General features: G+C 41.3%; 1 protein-coding gene across 2 annotated transcripts in view; it reads right to left on the reverse strand.

The window, feature by feature from the left end:
- The window catches only part of rbm46 (RNA binding motif protein 46), a 127139-nt gene extending 122092 nt beyond the window's left edge, over positions 1-5047 (reverse strand). For both annotated transcript variants that reach the window (XM_072251938.1, XM_072251937.1), the window contains exon 1: positions 4737-5047. The gene's annotated coding sequence lies outside the window, so the exon portion shown is untranslated. The remainder of the gene's footprint in view (positions 1-4736) is intronic.
- Positions 5048-6113: the final 1066 nt, after the last annotated feature.

Consider the following 6113-nt stretch of genomic DNA (forward strand, 5'->3'; position numbering starts at 1 on the left):
CATTTGTTGATCTTGATTCTGTCTTCTACTTTGAAGTAAAGAGTTAGTAGAGGAAGAAGGAACATCAAACAATATAAAATAGCATAGGGAAGACCATAAGACAAAGGAGCAGAAGTAGGCTATTCGGCCCATCGAGTCTGCTCTGTCATTTATCATGAGCTGATCCATTTTCTCCTATTTAGTCCCACTCGCCTTGCCTTCTCACCATAACCTTTGATGCCCTGGCTACTCAGATACCTATCAATCTCTGCCTTAAATACATCCAATGACTTGGCCTCCACTGCTGCCCGTGGCAACAAATTCCATAGATTCACCACCCTCTGACTAAAAAAATTTCTTCGCATTTCTGTTCTGAAAGGGCGCCCTTCAATCCTTAAGTGATGCCCTCTCGTACTAGACTCCCCCATCATGGGAAACAACTTTGCCACATCCACTCTGTCCATGCCTTTTAACATTCAAAATGTTTCTATGAGGTCTCCCCTCATTCTTCTAAACTCCAAGGAATACAGTCCAAGAGCGGACAAACGTTCCTCATATGTTAACCCTCTCATTCCCAGAATCATTCTAGTGAATCTTCTCTGTACCCTCTAACGTCAGCACATCCTTTCTTAAATAAGGAGACCAAAACTGCCCACAGTCCTCCAAGTGAGGTCTCACCAGCGCCTTATAGAGCCTCAACACCACATCCCTGCTCCTATACTCTATTCCTCTAGAAATGAATGCCAACATTGCATTCGCCTTCTTCACTACTGACTCAACCTGGAGGTTAACTTTAAGGCTATCCTGTACGGGGACTCTAGTCCCGTTGCATCTCAGAACTTTAAATTCTTTCCCCATTTAAATAATAGTCTGCCCGTTTATTTTTTCTGCCAAAGTGCATAACCATACACTTTCCAACATCGTACTTCATTTGCCACTTCTCTGCCCATTCTTCCAATCTATCCAAGTCTCTCTGCAGACTCTCCATTTCCTCAGCACCACCAGCCCCTCCACCTATCTTCGTATCGTCAGCAAACTTAGCCACAAAGCCATCTATTCCATAATCTAAATCGTTGATGTACAATGTAAAAAGAAGCTGCCCCAACACCGATCCCTGCGGAACACCACTGGTAACTGGCAGCCAACCAGAATAGGATCCCTTTATTCCCACTCTCTGTTTCCTGCCAATCAGCCAACGCTCTATCCACGTATGTAACTTTCCCGTAATTCCATGGGCTCCTATCTTGTTAAGTAGCCTCATGTGTGGCACCTTGTCAAATGCCTTCTGAAAATCCAAATATACAACATCCACAGCATCTCCCTTGTCTAGCCTATTGGTAATTTACTCAAAAAATTGTAATAGGTTTGTCAGGCAGGATTTTCCTTTAAGGAATCCATGCTGAGTTCTGCCTATCTTGTCATATGCCTCCAGGTACTCTGTAACCTCATCCTTGACAATCGACTCCAACAACTTCCCAACCACGGATGTCAAGCTAACAGGTCTATAATTTCCTTTTTGCTTCCTTGCCCCCTTCTTAAATAGCGGATTGACATTTGCAATCTTCCAGTCCTCCGGAACCATGCCAGAATCTATCTCTATAAGTGATTGAGAACCAGGATTCGAGCAAAATAACAAGGCTGGGGTATCAGACCCAAGCATAACAAAATTATATACCAAAATTTCTGAGAAGTGCTTCTTGAGACTGTACCCTAATTGATGAGGAGGGTGTGACTTCCCAAAATTGTAATGTGCAGAACATCTTTGCTTCTGGCTTCTTTCTGACTAATGCAGATGATATATGTGTACTGCCATATCAATAAAGAACAGTAATTTCAAAGACAGAAATCACTGAAGTAGACTTTATCAGCAAGTATAGTGTCAAGGTAATATAGATGTGCATCCACGGTAGAATTATTGAAAATATAAAACTCTGGATGTCATTTATCCCATCATGTTCATGCTCAACAAAAGAAGGCAATCTATCTTCATCCCTTTTTTGAGCAATCGATCCGTAACTTTGCAGGTGAAGCCTTTTCAAATACACTTACAGAAACATTCAGTTTCTTCATGTACCTTCCTTTCAACCAATTCTCTCTCTCTGCTTGGGTTCTGCATTTCTCTGCAATTCGTCTGTCAAAATCTACTACTTATTTTTGACTCTTAGCTAGGTCCTTCCTTTTTTGTTCTTGCTTTCTTCTTGTAATTTCATACATTTTAATTCATTCTTTCTTTTCTGTTATCCGTCTTTACATCCTTAGGAGTCTGTGGAGATTCAGCATGATATCTAGAAATTTGATAAGCTTCTAGAGATGTGTATGGAGAATCTATTGACTGACTGTATCATGGCCTGGAATGGAAACACCAATGCCCTTAAATGGAAAATCCGATGAAAGGTGGTGAATCCAGCCCAGTATATCAAGGAAAGCCCTTCCAACCACTGAGCACACCTACATGAAATACTGCCATAGGAAACCAGCATCCAGAGATCCCCACCACCCAGATTATACTCTCTTCTCACTGCTCCCATCAGGTAAGGAGGGATTTTTTAGCCAGAGTAGTAAATCTGTCGAATACTCTGCCACAGACTGCAGTGGAGGCCAAGTCCATTTGTACATTTAAGGTAGAAGTTGACCGTTTCCTGATCGGTCAGGGCATCAAAGGATATGGCAAGAAGGGAGGTGCATGGGATTGAGTGGAACCCGGGATCAGCCAGGATGGAATGGCAGAGCAGATGCAATGGGCTGAATGGCCTAATTCTGGTCCTATGTCTTGTCTAAAGTACAAGAGCCTCAGGACTCGCACCAGCAGGATCAAATAAAGTTAGTACCCAACAACCATCAGGCTCTTGAATAAAAGGGGATAATTACACTGATTTGCTACATCATTTTAATGTTCCTACAAGCAATGATCTCACTTTGAGGGCTCTTTATCTCACTATCTCATGTTCTCACTATTTATTGCTATTTATTTATATTTACATTTGCAGTTTCTGTGCTCTGGTTAATCTTTCATAGTTCCTGTTATAGTTACTACTCTATAGATTTATTGAGCATGCCCACAGGAAAATGAACCTCAGTGTTATATATTGTGACATATATTTACTTTGAACTTTATCCAATTTTCCTTCATAGCTAAGGTTACTCATGGAGTTATCATAATATGATAGAATTTTATATAAAGCTTTAAAGTAAATTGATATCGGAATTAAGTAAGCAACGAATGTACAAGACAGGACTGGGAAACTACATTAAAAAGCACAAATTGTCATGTTGAAAAATACTATAGATTCCAGAATGATTCTCATGGATTGCATGGTAGCTAACGTAATTCCACTGAATAAGATACCATCAGACTGTTTTAAAACATTCATGCAAGCTTTTGTTTGAAAACTCATTAGATTGAAATAGAATCAACATTTTGTTTGCATCCCACCTCTGACCTGGTAGCAAGCTTTTAAAAAGTTGAACGTGAAAGATAGGTATTAGAAGAAAATTTGAACAAACTGCAGTGATCAGATATTTGAAATAAGACAATGAGACCATGCAATATAGAAGCAGAATTAGCCCATTTGGCCCATCGAGTCTGCTCCATCATTTCATCATGATTTTTCCATTTTCCCTCTCAGTCCCAATCTACTGCCTTCTCCCTGTATACCCTGAAAAATCAAGAATCTATCAACCTCTGCCTTAAAGATACCTAAAGACTTGCCCTCCACAGCCACCTGTGGCAACAAATCCGACAGATTCTGGCAAAATAAATTCCTCTTCAAGTCTGTTCTATTCTGAGGCTGAGTCCTCTGGTCTTAGACTCGATTACCATAGGAAACATACTCTGTGCAGGTTTCAATGACGTCACTCCTAATTCTTCTGAATTCCAGTGAGTAGAAGACCCAAGCCATCAAATGCTGCTCATATGACAAGCTATCTTCATGAATTATCTTTGTGAACCTCCTTTGAACCCTCTCCATAGTAGCTTAGAATAGGGCCCAAAACTACTCACAATATACCAAGTGAGGTTATGATGTTGCTACCACTAGAAAGATCAAGTGGCAAGACATGATAGATGGCTGACCTGGGTTTTCCAGAATTTTAACACTATTATTTCAGATTTCTGTTGTCTGTAGTTTGTGTTTTGTTTTCTAACTCTTATTTACCCAAGGAGTCTACTAAGTGAATTTTCAGAAGGATAATGCCACTGCTACTCACAATATACAGTTAACCAAGGCTGGAAATACTATCAATACTTTAATGGGGCCAGAAAGGAGATCACCATCAATCATGCTTGTTTATTTTCAGAGGCAAAATGTACTTTATGCACATCATTTTGAATCATCCTCCACTCTACAATTCATAATTTATCTTGCATTTATGCAGTAGTTGTTTCTTTTCATCTTCATGCAACAGACTGTTTGCGCTGTACAACAAACAGTATTGTCAATAAAGATTCAAAACTCATTAGGATACATACACTCTTAGATCACTGCATACAGTTATTTCATCCACTCACAATGCGAGTGGGCTTATCCTGTTTCTTTTCAAATTGATTTTATCGATTTTTACGAATATATTCTTTTCAGTGGCTGGGTTGTAAAGGTTGTGAATTAAAAACGCAAACAACAACAAGGTTGTGAATTATGAGTGATTGAAATGGGTGCACATTTACCAGTTCGTTTGTTGAATTTGCATGAATATGTTATACCTCAGTTGAACGGATAAGCAACTATTCGCATTTTTATAACTATAAATCCAATGGTTACCTGATCTGGACGTGCTGCTGAACGGCCTCGCCACGATTCAGTGCCGAAAGACGACGGGCGAGAGGAAGAGTGCGGCCTCGCGTGGCGGCGCGTGGTTGCCGAGGCTGTGAGGCGTCGCCCAGGTTCTTTTCCCGTTAAACGGTTCCGTGTTCTTTCAGGCAGCGCGTGTCGGCGGAAACCGGCCGAAACTCAATCCTCCCGATTTGGGAATAGGCCATTGACCTTCTGTAGTTAAGGCCGTATGTCTGTAGCGTGGGCGGGGTTATTTTTTTTGGAGGGAAGGTGAAAATCGACGGTGTCAAATTTAAAAGAAAAACATTCTCACCTTACCTTTCATCATCACGGCAGAACAACTGCGAGAAATTTGGAAAAAAATTGAACTTTACACCGAAGCAAAAAGAGCCAATAGAAAGAAGATAAAATAAATAACCGCCCAGCATCGCTGCGACATTTCATTAATCTGAAACGCCTTAGTTTAGTTTATGCTCGAACTTTTCGGGAAAGTACCCACCACATTCTTGGATTCTGGCCCCTTCCGACAAAATCCACCATGACGTCAATGATTGCAATTCCCAGCTTGCACAAGCCGAAAAGGAAATGGCGATTTGGCGCTTACACTATCCACGTTGTAAAAGACACTAGACCAATATCAAATGAAAATCTGGCAGAGCCCGGTGCAGTCCATCATTATTAGAAAAAAAGGACTGGATATGTGAATGCAAATTTACAAACGACATGGAAGTGGGATGATGTTTTTGCAGGGAAATGTACCATGGACATGTGGTCGATGTTTAGGGATCTCTTGCAGGATGTTAGGGATAAATTTGTCCCGGTGAGGAAGATAAAGAATGGTAGGGTGAAGGAACCATGGGTGACAAGTGAGATGGAAAATCTAGTCAGGTGGAAGAAGGCAGCATACATGAGGTTTAGGAAGCAAGGATCAGATGGGTCTATTGAGGAATATAGGGTAGCAAGAAAGGAGCTTAAGAAGGGGCTGAAGAGAGCAAGAAGGGGGCATGAGAAGGCCTTGGCGAGTAGGGTAAAGGAAAACCCCAAAGCACTCTTCAATTATGTGAAGAACAAAAGGATGACAGGAGTGAAGGTAGGACCAATCACAGATAAAGGTGGGAAGATGTGCCTGGAGGCTGTGGAAGTGAGAGAGGTCCTCAATGAATACTTTTCTGCGGTATTCACTAATGAGAGGGAACTTGATGACGGTGAGGACAATATGAGTGAGGTTGATGTTCTGGAGCATGTTGATATTGAGGGAGAGGAATTGTTGGAGTTTTTAAAATACATGAGGACAGATAAGTCCCTGGGGCCTGACCGAATATTCCCCAGGCTGCTCTACGAGGCGAGGGAAGAGATTGCTGAGCC

The sequence above is a fragment of the Mobula birostris genome, chromosome 3 (assembly GCF_030028105.1).
Source record: "Mobula birostris isolate sMobBir1 chromosome 3, sMobBir1.hap1, whole genome shotgun sequence".
Lineage (NCBI taxonomy): Eukaryota > Metazoa > Chordata > Chondrichthyes > Myliobatiformes > Myliobatidae > Mobula > Mobula birostris.